A 14,192-nucleotide genomic window follows, 5' to 3' on the forward strand; every position below is an offset into this window, starting at 1 on the left:
ATGACATGTTTGTATATGTCAGCATGCATGCTCTGGAAATGATATTAGTGGGAATCAGTTCATGTTTACTGTTTAGCAAAAAAGAAGATTATATCAGTCTTAAAGTAATTTTAATCTGTATGTTTTAATCTGTGTTTAAAAAACCTCACTCTATCAGCTCTATACAGACTGACAGACACACTTATGCAGTTCATAAGAAAAATAACGTTTTTATTGTTATTTCATTGTATGAATGATTTCATGATGGAACGCCGCTATCAGGAAGGTTGCCAATCAGTTAAATGTCAGATGATGCAGAAATCTAAAGTGGTGTTAGAGTGAAGTCCAGGAAGTTTATTACAACTTCAGTTTGATGTCAAGTGATGAAGTAGTAAAAATTTCCTGAACATGAATCCACACCTAAAATGTTTTATAGTCAGTCAACATCTTGCAAGGTAATATTGAGTGATTAATTAATTGCTTTAGTAATTTACCTTATAATTAAATGAATGACTTTTTACTGAACATATGAGTCATTTTATATCACTGTAATATAATATTATAATATGGTTATTTTGCTGCACCAGAGAGAACAGTGAGAGAGCTTTTCGTTATGCTGTTCTATACTGTACTGGTATAATGATGATAAAGTAGAATTTAATTATTCCCAACATTTGCCACAACAGTAAAATAACCTGTGGGTCCAAACTGGCCACTTCATTGTAAAGGTTCTGGATCCACTCCTGCACCTGCATTTAATGTCTTACTGCAAGGTTATGGAAGGCAGGTAGCAAAACCATCAATGTATATGCAATTTCTGGCTGTGAGGCTGTGATACCCAGTGGGATTATTTGGCACTAAAAAAACAAAAACCTAATTACATTTGATTATTATAATTATGAGCCTTACATCTGTCTGAGGGCATTGGTATTATTATTCTAAACACATAATAATTCAAAAAAGATGCTTCCAATTATTCAGTCTTCTAGCACAATGCAGCATTTGTAAATAAATAAATAAATAAGTAAATAAAGCTGGGGGTACTGAAGCGAGCACACGTATTTGGAAAATCATTCCAGGCCTACAAACTGTTTACGCTTGGCAACCCAAACATTTGGAATACAAAGTCAATTAGGCAACATTAACCAAACACCTGGACTGGCATCAAAGCCTGTATTGTAGCATCACCCAATTCTTGCATTTGGCTGCAGACGGGATGCTCTTGAGATAGGCTATTATGATCTGGAATGAGGAAATGCTTTAATGCAGCCCCTGTGCTGGAGACTCTCTCATCTTGGCAGAGTAGAGAGGTACGGGTGAGTGAGCCTCAGAGGGGAGTAGTGTGGATTGGCAAAGCCACGTCTCCGGTAATGGATGGAGCGTGGAGAGAGAGCATGTTGCTTCGCATTAAGCTCTGCGTTTGCTTACAGGATGTAATGAGGGAAGACATATATTGTCATTGCCTTAGAAGAGCAGGTTGTCTAATTATGCTAATTGCGGCCAGCTTCGCCCACTTTCCCCCTACTTTCACTTATGTTGGCTCTCTCACCCTCGCTCTCTGGTACAGCGCCTCGCCAACTGAGAAGTACTTTACGACATCTGCTCTTTTTAGTGCTCGCTCTCTTCCTCTTTAGTCACCTTTTCTTGCCACTCCATCTCCCATTTGCTTTTGACATTTTGCCTTTTCCTCCACTGCCCTCAGCTCTCACTCTCTATGTTTTCTCTCACTGGAGTGCACACCATGCTGCCCAGCACTCTGCCAGATGCACAATTATTCAATTGCTCATCTTATGGGGTGCTGGCACAAGTGAGGCCCAAACAGGCACTGGCCAATGATCAGAAGGGCATAAGCGGAGATTGAGTGAGTGCATGAGTGTGTGAATGAGTGAGTGCAGGAATGAGTGAGTGAGTGAGTGAGTGATTGAGTGAGTGAGTGAGAAAGGCTGCTGGACACCTGACAGCTGAGAGCTATGCTACTAGGAATGGCACCTGCGCATGCCCAGTGCCAATCCTCCAGGCAAATTTAAACCTCAGGCGGGTCAAAGTTCTCCAGTAGAAGCCTGAACATGATCCAGACACACAGACTTAGTAGAGTACATACCCATGGAGATTTGTACTTAGGCAATTAACCACTCCAACAGCATGCTAGCTTAGAGCTAAGCGCTGATCATACAAACATGAAGAGTCAGTGCGGGATGTGAAAATCAGAGTTTCAATAATGGAAAAGAAGAAGAAGAAGGCAAAAGTTATTAGGCTGGATGCACACACAGCCAATCAATATCCTGGGAGTTGTTTTGGTTTCTTGTATTGATGGATGGATATCTGAGCTGAAGACATGCATAGTGATTAGCACTAACTGACTTGGAAATTGACAGACAACAGAAGCACAAACATCACCATCACCAATCTAGGAGGGAAGGTTTACAGCCTACCAATAAAACATGTGTTTTAAACATTTACTTTTGATGGTCACTTAGGTATGTAGTCCATTATTCTGTGATTCTGACATATATACATATAAAATATTCAGAGATCCTAAAAACACTATTTTTTTTAAATACCAGTGATATAAGAAACAATATTTACCAGAAAATGTTTTGTAGTAACCTAAATAAGCAACAAGAGCCTATTGTGTCAAGTGTTTACAGAAGCTCAGTCTGAACCGCTGAAAACTTGGGCATCGCATTGTGAAAAAACAAACCAATCCAAAGCCACTGCCAAGACACAAGCATGAAGGGCTGCAGAATCAAAGGCATGAGATGAGCAACACCTCGCCTCTTCATCATAAATCTCCTGGAGTGGCATTTTGCCACGGACCATACTCTGCTATTCTCCGCTATCTATATTCCTCCTATCCAGCACCACCCCCCAACCCCTGCCACATCCCCCTCCCCCCAATCCTCTCTCAAACACGGCTTTCCTGTTCAGAGCACTTCATTTTCTCTATGTCAGCTCCACAGCTGGAGCGCTGGCTGGGCAGATCTGTGTATCCCTGCCGAGAGGCTCATTCAGCCAGAAGATTCCCATTAGGCCAGGCGGTCATCACTGGGGCAAGCTCTCGTCTGCTAACTCTAGTAGAAAAAAAGGTTAGGGCAAAGTACACTCACTTCAGAGGACACAGTTGAGACCAATGCAATGCACTCTATAGACTACTGTATAACCCGAGAGTCTGTACATGTGAAATCTAGCAAAAAATCAATCAATCAATCAATCAAAACTCCATCCACTGGATGAGTATAGTATTTGTATGATAATAAATGAATTAAGTATAGTATAGTATAGTTCCAGACTGTGCTTGTGTGATGCCCTGCAATGGACCAGTGTCCTGTCCAGGATCTAGCAGATCCCAAAATGGTTCAGCCTGCTCAACTGACACAGTTAAACTGGCTATTGAGAGACCACAAGTTGTTTTCAATACCATTAATAAAATACTCATAATGTTGATGATGCTACACTGAAATGTGTTGGTTTACACAAATCTATCTATCTATCTATCTATCTATCTATCTATCTATATTGCCATATACACTCACTGTCCACTTTATTAGGAACACTTGTGCACCTGCACATTCATACAGTTATCCAAACAGCCAGTCATGTGGCAGCAGAGCAATGCATAAAATCATGCAGATACAGTTCAAGAGCTTCAGTTAATGTTCACGTCAAACATCAGAATGGGGAAAAATGTGATCTCTGTGACTTTCACCATGGCTGAAACACTTTTTTGATGAGAGAGATCAAAGAAGAATGACTAGACTAGATAACTACATGAATGTGCAGGTGTATCAGTGTTGCTAATAAAGTGGACAGTGAGTGTATATTTGTGTATTTGGCTAGCTCATATGCCTTTTTTTAAATAGATTTTTAGAATTGCATTTTCACTCAAAGTTACATTTTTTAAAACTCTTTATACATAGCTCTATGTGGACTGTTTTTTATTGTTTAACATAAAATCCTAGCACAAATATCCACAGCCACATTCCAGAATCTACTGGAAAGCCTTCCCAGAAGAGTGGAAGATATTATATCAGCAAAGGAGGACTAAATCTAGAATGGGATGTTCAAAAAGCACATGTGTGTGTGATTGGTCAGATGTCCACATACTTTTGGGCTATGTAGTGTATCTCAACAGCTATATACACAGAACCATTTACATTAAAGTTCAAAACCAAATGGATAGAAGGTTGGAAGTCATACTGATAGCAGTTAGCTAAATAACAAATAGTAAGTATTCAAGTATTTTGAACTAAATCAAAAACCTAAAAATGTCTATAGTCAATGTTCTGCGAGTACCAAAATGTACCAAAATCCCAAATCAGCCCACTCAAAAGAGCGTAATTTAGTTTTCAGATGATCTCTATAGAGGGCTTGAGCCTGGAAGCAACAAAGTCCTTTCACCATCCTCATGCAATCACAATGATTTTTAGTCTGTTAAAAAGGGGACAGCACTTTTCCTCCCACATTATTTATTATTACTGCTATTCATTATTACACACAGATTGTGGAAAGGTTATGACCTTTTTTCCTGTTACAGTTAGAGTTTTGAAATTTCTTTGAATTTGTTTTTTGTTCACACACACACACACACACACACACACACACATACATACATATATATATATATATATATGTAATATAGTATATTCCGTATACTATATGTATTCTATGTATATAATCTATTCTGTACAATTCCTGTAAGATTTGAAGGTTTCGAAATTGCTTCAATCATCCAAGGGAAAAATGAACAATTACAATACAAAACATACTAAAGAATAAAATGTTTACTATATTATCAATGCATAGCTGAACCTTTGTGACAAGCTGTGTGTTTGTGCAGAGAGAGGTATGAAGAGATATGAACAAATATACTCGGTAGTAACTAATGTTCCTTAGCAATTTTGAAAAATAAACTGTAAGTAATGTTGAAATTTAGTTTAAAAATAAGAATGTAAAAAAGGTTGTAAAATTGGACCGTTTACACGCAATGTACAGACATGCTCAATTCTCTGCACTTATGTATCTGTCTTCATACTGTTTAGACTTTAGCTTTCAGGGTCATAAATGCTGTGTGAAAAATACTCATGATCGTACTTTATATTGAAAATTGGGATGGCCTCAGAGTAGTAAGAAATTTTCTCTTGTACCTGTTTATTTGAAAGGTCATTTTTATAAACTCCTCAAAATGCACCATACATATTATTAGAGTTGCATTTCTAATCCAGTAGAAATATACATAGTTAAAGTGCACTAGATATTACAGTGTAAATCTTTGTCCCACTTTCTCTTATGTAAGTCACACTGTCCTGTTTAGCTCCACTGGAGAGCATGTTCTGAAATCTATGTCATAAAGTACTGTAATTAATATTAAACTCTATGTAATAGCATATTACCAGAGAGTTTGCATGATGACCTTAAATGCCTTAACACAGCATTGATCCATTACATAAATCATCTACCAGTGATGGTGCCCTGTATACCATAGCCCCTTTTTCACCAGTGTTATCCACAAGAGAGGCCCCAGAGCATGCTCTGTGTTTTCTTTTTTTGTCCCTATCCAGCATTTTCAAACCCTATAAATATTTTGACAGCACCAACCTGCTTCTAACAAGACCCTTTGGACCTCGCAGGAATTTTGAGATTGCAGGCATCCCTTAAAAACCTACAAGTCCCCTGCAGAAATTGGAAAGCAAAAAATGTACAGATATTGTACAATCTAAGATGAATAGTTCTGTCTAAAGTCTGTATTTTCGAAGAAATCGTTAATATGTTTCTGACTTGGTCAATGCCCAAGGCTGACTGCAAGAAAAAGCAATATGACCTAGTCAGTTTGGTGGTAACCTATTCCCAGATTATACTGAAACATCCACAGGAAACATCCTGTAAATTATGAGTGTTTATAAGTAAGAAATAAAACATGATGGGGCATGCTGTCATAGGAAAATAATCAACAATGCGGTGGTGGGCCCCCAGTAACGACTGATTATTCCTCTTATACCACAGCAATTTGCCTGCACCAACTTTTTTTTTATATGATTATGTGATAAGTTATCAGTGAACACATCATACTTTTAAACGATTTATAGTTACATTTAATGTTGTTGAAACATCCACAAGACAAGTTAATTCCTGTTATCAATTCCATTATAGCAACTATAAACAGCTGTTCCCTCACCAGTTCTCTCTTCTTCTCTCTCAAAAAAGTTATATTACAGAGAAACACAAAGTGGAAAGTCCTCTGTCCTGATGACTTCACCATGCTAGGCAACTAAAAATTACAGCTTTACCACTGAATTTTATAAAGTGCTGATATTGGAAACTTCTTTTTAAAAATGTTAACTAAAGATCTCCTCATACCTCACAATATCAATGGTTATATGTTTTTCTTGTTTAAATAACAACTTGGTTTCAGGAACCACTTTATCTTTGTCAGGGTTACTGTGGATCAGGAGCTTATACTACCTGGATAAGATGCCAGTCCATCGCAGGGCACCATGCATATGGAGAACTTGCACAGAAACACAGACAGTAACCCAAGCTCAGGTTATAATCACTGGTTATAATGCCATGGATTATGTGGAGCATCAACTGCATATGTTATTGTTACTATAAAAACAATAACTACTAGAACACAGCACTTTAATATAAACCTGTGATTTACCTTACTGTCAGAGCCATGCTGTTATGCAAAATTAATAAACACCTACTGACCAATCAGATTTGCCAATTCAAAAGCGCTGTGGTATAAAACACTATAACCTAGTGTTCTTTTAATCCCCTGGGCTATATGGGTCATATCAGAAAGAGCAGGATACAGATGGCAGCAAGGCCAAATGCAATGTCCACGCTCAGAATGTCGGCATCAGATAAGGACGCATCTGGTCCGTGAAAGTTTGTCATATATATGACCTCTCAATATGATGACAAATCCAAAACAAAGCAGCATCGCCACTCTGGCGTATACTTTGTTTCATTAACAGCACACCTTCTGTTGAGGCCATGAAGCACTAGATTTTCATTTACCCCTTGGTCTCTCACATGTGCGACACTGTTGTAACTTTAATTAATAACTTCCTGATCTGTACCTACCATATTTATAGCCTGAGTAGATCATCATCATCTCTCTTAAATGCCGAATAGCTCTGTCCATTCACGCAGCACATGCACTGTTGCCTCCGTACTCCAACACTGACTGACATGCACATTACCCTTGTCATGATTACAAAATTGGCTAATAAATCTATTTGCAGGCATTCTCCCCAGGGCTGGAAATATGCAGGCTCTCAACAGCAGTAAGTGGAAATAAATAAATAACAAGAAAGCTGGGGTGAGGAGGAAGAAACGCCGCATTACAGATGGAGGCCAGAGAGGTTCATGGAATCTACCATCCATGACACATTTCCAACCATATAGAAATGATGCTTCCATGTTTTATTCTTAACAGTGAAGACTGACTAGTGTACCACTGATTGCATATTATGCAGAATATATTCATTACAGATAATATATAGACAGGAAACAGGATGCTTGCTATTTTGCATTTTTTTTTTTTTTCGCTTACATGATTTATATTCTTATAAATAACACATATTGTTATCTTTTTTGTCCCTCAATGTGCAGAAAAACAATCTCATAAATCAGGCCTTCACGTCATAAATTACTTTAGAGCCTTCACGTGTGGAAGCTCCTACTAGAAACCACACACCCTAACAAGCAATGTGGGACAAATAGCAGCACTGTTATAAAATAGTAACTCTGCCCTGAATACACAATTAACTCTCCATCTTTCACTATCTCCCTCCTTCACCTTAAAAGATCTACTATGCAATGTCAGCAACAGCTTGTTTAAATGATGCTGACCAACATACTCTTTCCTGGCTTTTAGTGTAAAAAAAAAAAAAAATCAGTGTTTATAAATTTTGCTTAAACGCAGGCACCAGCACCTCTTGAACCTTAAGAGCTATAAATCCTGACTTTGGGTAATGCTGGAATCCTGAGGTGTGCTGTTAGAGTATTTGTTTTGTCAGGTAAAGGATGGCAGTGTGTAGAGGTGTGCAATATTACAGGGTGGCAGTGTGTCAAGCCCATAGGCACTGTCAGAACAAGAAAGGTGAGAGGTACACAAAGCAGCCTCTGGGCGGGTATATATAACAGAGCATGTTCAGTAGGGGACATTGAAATGAATCAACTGTAAAGCTGAAAATGGTGCCCATGTCTTTGCTAGTCCCAGTATTTTCTATTTGTTACACACCTAGATGCCTTTTTTGTCATGCCTACACCACTTAGGTTTCAGGTTTCACTGCCACTTTATGCCACATATGAGACCATATGCCACTCATATGTATAGTATTTGTATTTTGTGAAATTACAAAATTAAACACATTTTAAAAATAGAATATTCTGTGTAAACCCAGCTGTTCAAAATGATGCTTACCAGACTAAAACAAGGTTTATGTATAAATGATTATACCACAGCAATTTGCTAATGATTACGATTTTTAAAAAAAAAATTGTTAATAACTGGCATTTTGTACGCTTAACTGTTAACAATAAAAATGGTGTATTACGTCTGCAAAACAAGATATCAATTATGTTACAGCAGCTATGAACAGCTATTCCTTCACCAGCCTCTCTCTTTTTTCCTCCCTCTTGAAGTTAATAAGAGAAAAAAAATTCCATATAGTCATGTTACAGAGAAACCAGAAATTGTAAAGTCCTCTGTCTTGAAGACTTTCCCATGCTGAGAAACTTACTGACCTTTACAAAGCGTTGACACCTGATACTCCTTCCATAAATGCTAAAGAAACTTGCATTCCATAAATGCTTTACAGAAACCTTCAGCACATTGACAATTGTACATTTTTCTTTGTTAAATAACAAGAATTTTTTTTGATCAGTTTATTAATTAGGAACGGTCATTAATTAGAATCTGTGTCAGAGCCATGCTGTTATAGAAAACTAATCACCAACTAGTCACTAAAGACCTTTTGACCAATCACATCTGAGAATTCAACAGTGCTGTGGCATAATATTATAGTATATGTATGTTTACATCTGATTGTAAAGTGTTGATTGTGTATTTTCTATATATTATTTTGAATACTACTCCAGTTGTCCAGTTCTGGTGTCTAACACTAGCATGGAAGAGCAGACTGTGTCCTTGCTTAGTCACTGGGAATGTGTATGTGCACAGTACACACACCTACAAAGAAGTACAGCCATTTCAGTATAACATTAGTTCTAAAGACCATAAAAATATATATTTGTGCAAGATTTTTCACCCTCTCTATAAACCAACAAACTCAAAACATACAAACAGGCACACAAACACACGTCATACTACATGCTACATAAAAGACCTTTTCACACATACACAAGCATACACACACCCACGCAAGCACAGACGCACTCACACAATTGGATTCCACACTCGAACGCGCCAAATCATAGAGCTGAACATTGAGAGTCTTGCAACCCGCTGGGACAATGACAGAGTAATCTTTGCACTCAGAAGACCTCTGCGCTACACACGATGAACTACTATTACACTGAGCACTGTCATTATTTCAGTATTACTACTATTATTACCATCATAAACAGCATTACAGGCATCATTAGACCTCCCTCAGTGTGATCAAATGGCACCTCTGGACCTGTAGATTTCAATTCAGCAGCAGGATGATTCACACAGCTGTATGGAACTGTCAAACTGCTGGATAATAGCGCGACTGCTACATGTTGCTTTCTGATGCTATGCTTGATGGAAATAGTTTTTCTCCCTGCATTTATAACTGCAAAGTAACAAAATTATCAGTATTACTGTGGTAAAACCAGGTCAGGTCAGGACGATTACCTCAATTATGTGTGATAACCAAATGACTGAAATTGTTAATGTAAAACCTATCTATTTACTGCATGATTACTGAATCAGATTGAGTATGCTGCAGTTACACAAGGCTCACAGGGCTGGTTTTAACATGGTTCTGGGCCTGAACTCTGAGATCAAGTTCCAGCTGTGTTTATTCAATACTCTAAATGGATCAGAACATCAGAAGACGTTATAAATCAGTCAGCAGCTGCTTTATGACATACACTCACTGTCCACTTTATTGGGAACATCTTTACACCTGCACGTTCATCAGTCATTCATTATTTCATCAGTCAATCAAGTGGCACCAGCACAATGCAAAAAAAAATCCTGCACATACAGGCAGATACAGGCTTCACTTAATGTTCACATCAAACGTCAGAATGAAGAAAAAATTTAATCTCTGTGACTTTAACCATGGCATGGTTGTTGGTACCCGATGGGCTGGTTTGAATATTTCAGAAACTGCTGATCTGCTGGGAATTTCACACACAACAGTCTCTAGAGTTTACACAAGATTATGCAAAAAACAAAAAACATCTTATTTTCATCCTGGTCTGCAGGATGAAACACCTTGTTGATGAGAGATCAGAGGAGAATGACCAGACTGGTCTGAGCTGACAGGAAGTCTGTCGTACCTCGAATAAGCCCACTTTATAACTGTGGTGAGCAGAAAAGCACCTCAGAATGCACAACACATCAAACCTTGAGTTGGATGGACTACAACAGGTTCCAGTCTTGTCAGCCAAGTACAAGAATCCGAGGTTATTATGGGCACAGGCTCATGCAAACTGGACAGTTGAAGACTGGAAAATGACCAGGTGATTTTTTTTTTCTAATTTTCAACTGTCCAGTTTCTATGAGCCTGTGCCCATGATAGCCTCAGATTCCTGTTCTTGGCTGACAATAGTGGAACCTGATGAGGTCTTCTGCTGTTGTAGCCCATCCACCTGAAGGTTCAATGGTTTGTGCATACTTAAATGCTTCACTGCTCACCATGGTTGTAAAGAGTGATTATTTGAGTCACTATATCCTTCCTGGCAGCTCGAACCAATCTGGCCATTTTCCTATGACTTCTCTTATCAACAAGGTATTTCTGTCACTCACCAAATGTTTTTTGTTTCTAAAGTACTCAAACCAGCCCTTCTGGTACCAACAACTATGATCAAAGTCACAGAGATGACACTTTGTCTGATGTGAACATTAACTGAAGCTCTTTACCTGTATCTTCATGTTTTGTTTTTTTTTTTGCATTGTGCTACTGCCATGATTGGCTGATTAGATAACTGCATGAATGTGCAGGTGTTCCTGAATGTGCAGGTGTTCATGAAGTGAATGGTGTGTGTCTATGAGCAGCCTAGAAACTGAGTAGCCTAGATAGAATCTGATTTGTCATTCACAAAATGTGCTGGTAAAACCTTAGCAGTGTAGTCATCAATTGAAGCAAGAACAAATTTAATCAAAAGATCCCTGTTGAATTTGTTTAAGAGGATATTCATTGTTTATTATTTGTTATTTTAGATATAAGTACTGTAGGTATTGACCACTAAAAAAAATCTGAAAGAGTTGCAGCAAAAATACTATGTGATATATGTTCCTGGTGTTTTATGGAGTGTGAAAGCACGATTCATGTACTATACAGGAAAAAAGTTACATATAAAGAAAAGTAATGGAGAAAAAAATACAAACAATAAGGCTCAATTTTTGGCATCCACATCACCTTATTTGCTGTAAATAAACGATCACTGTAAAAATACACAGAATGGTACGAAATAGAGGCTGGGGCTAATTTCTTTCTAGCCCAGGAGGTGAATTCACACAGCCTATCATTGACAGCCAAATGAAGTGATTACGCTTAGGGAAACTCTGCCTAGATTGAGTGTGAATTTGGGGCTGAGCTTGTTTAGTTGACTCATCCATAACATGTCAGTGATTGAAGGTGCATGTGAAGTACAACAGCGGATGTAATAAACATAAAAAAGGCAGATTCAATCATCGACTATGTTTATGTGAACATCAATATTCCGATATTAATCGGAATTTGGCAATATTCTAATTAGGATTGAGTCATGTAAATGCCGCAATCCGATTGCCCGATTCAGATTAAGACAATATTCTGATTCCCCAAATTCCAATTCCCACCCCTGAAATATGCCTGTTTTAATCGGATATTTGTTGCATGTAAACACCTTACTCAGAAAATCCACTGCACATGCTCAGTCTGCTAGGAATTGTGGGTGCTAACAGATGTTTAGCTGTAGGCTAAGTATTTAGAAATGGAAACATAGGCATACTTACAACAACCATGTATACAGGAATATTCCAATGCCTGTATGCATATAAACATCGTATCCGGAATATGGCTGCAACCCTAATATAGACCTTAAACGGAATTTAATGTGCATGCAAATGTAGCCATTGATTTTTCAGTATGCCTTTGGAGTAGAAACTAGACATAAATAAAGTAAGCACACATTGTTCAATGAAAGTAATTACACAAAGGGACAAGCAGTAGAACCGTAGATTCTGTGTGGTTTGAACGGAAAAGCTGGCTAACAGCAAGTGCAGCATTTCTGTTCACCTTGCCTGCTATTTTGAAGAGATATGGCATGACTACATACTTGAAAAACATGACCTAAGAAAAAAAAATAACAATCATGAATGGTGCTGCCTATCTGTCTTTCAATGTGTCTTTGCATCTGTATGCAATCATTTTATGCCTATGTCAAGACCTTGTGATGTAAGGCTCAATAATGGTTTCACAATAGTAATGCTGAGTTTTAGATAGCTAGAATTTTTTAGCCTCTACATGTCTTCAAGTTACACACGTAGAAAGTTGTGCCTGTTTCCTACTTGTCTCACATCATGAATGCCAACCTAAACTTGTACATTTTAAGGTGTCTGTCATTCATACATTTGTATATTTCACAGTCTGCTATCTGAATATCTGAAACAGGCAAATATTTTATAAGATACCTGACAGAGTTACAGGCTGAGTAGCACTCTTTAACAGGCATTGTTTCGTCTGGAGAATACCACTTCATTTTGTTGTCCAGGAATCCTTTGAGATCTCTTGTAAGCACAATCGATATGCTGCAAACTCATCTTGGAAGAAGGAGAAGCCCAAATTGCAATTTGTAGCTGACTGTTACCTTTTGAAGGGGCCATCAATGTGAAGAAAGTGGAAGCTGATTGGAATCAATTCTGTCAATCAGGGGAAAAACAAAGAAGACTAAACATTATAATGTTTTATTTTTCTTAAGTAGCAATTCAGTGGTCGCAATAATAGAATTTTGGTGAAGCATACAGCACATTCAGAAAGTATTCAGACCACTTCATTTGTTTTTGCACATTTTGTTATGTTGCAACTTTATGCTAAAATGCTTTAATTTTTTTCACATCAGTCTGCACTCCATAGCCCATAATGACAAAGTAGAAGTCAGATTTGTGATAACTTTGTAAATTTATTAAAAAGAAAAAACTGAAATATCACACTGATATAAGTTTTCAGACCATTTGCTATGATACTTGAAATTTAGCTCGGAATCCCATTTCTCAGGTTCATTTTTGAGATGTTTCTACACATTGATTGGAGCCCAGCTGTGGCAAATTCAATTCATTGGACAGGATTTGGAAAGGCACACGCCTGTCTATATAAAGCCTAACAGCTGAAAATGCATAATCGGAGTAAAAACCAAGCCATGAGGTCAAAGGAACTGCCTGCAGACTTCAGAGACAGGATTGTGGGCACAGATCTGGGGAAGGCAAAAAAAAAAATTCTGCTGAATTGAATGTTCCCAAGAGCACAGTGGCCTTCTTAAATGGAAGAGGTTTGGAACAACCAGTACTCTTCTTAGACCTGGCCACCCAGCCAAACTGAGCAATCAGGGGAGAAGGGCCTTGGTAAGAGAGGTGACCAAGAACCCGATGATCACTCTGGTTGAGCTCCAGAGATCATGTGTTGAGATGGGAGAAACTTGCAGAAGGTCAATCATCACTGTAACACTACACTGATCTGGGCTTTATGGCAGAGTGGCCAGACGGAAGCCTCTCCTCAGTGCAAGACACATGAAAGCCCTCTTGTGATTTGCAAAAAAATTTAAATTTCATGTTTTCATGCTTTCGTGTGTCTTCAAGTTTCTCTCAGCTCCGTAAATGATCTCTGGAGCTCAACCAGAGTGACCAACGGTTTCTTGTCCACCTCTCTTTCCAAGGCTCTTCTCCCCTGATTGCTCATTTTGGCTGGGCAGCCAGCTCTAGTAAGAGTCCTGGTTGTTCCAAACTTCTTCCATTTAAGAATTATGGAGGCCACTGTGTTCCTGGGGACCTTCAATGCAGCTGAAATTTT

At 38.2% G+C, this 14,192-nt stretch overlaps 1 protein-coding gene across 2 annotated transcripts in view; it reads right to left on the reverse strand.

Moving 5' to 3' along the window:
- Positions 1–14,192, reverse strand: part of LOC113532783 (cadherin-22) — a 190,811-nt gene that overhangs the window by 116,279 nt on the left and 60,340 nt on the right. The window contains exon 2 of one of the 2 annotated variants that reach the window (XM_053229740.1): positions 12,821–13,048. The exons of the other annotated variant lie outside the window; for it this stretch is intronic. The gene's annotated coding sequence lies outside the window, so the exon portion shown is untranslated. The remainder of the gene's footprint in view (positions 1–12,820; positions 13,049–14,192) is intronic. 2 annotated transcript variants of the gene reach the window in all.

This window comes from Pangasianodon hypophthalmus, chromosome 2 (assembly GCF_027358585.1).
Source record: "Pangasianodon hypophthalmus isolate fPanHyp1 chromosome 2, fPanHyp1.pri, whole genome shotgun sequence".
NCBI classification, from domain to species: domain Eukaryota; kingdom Metazoa; phylum Chordata; class Actinopteri; order Siluriformes; family Pangasiidae; genus Pangasianodon; species Pangasianodon hypophthalmus.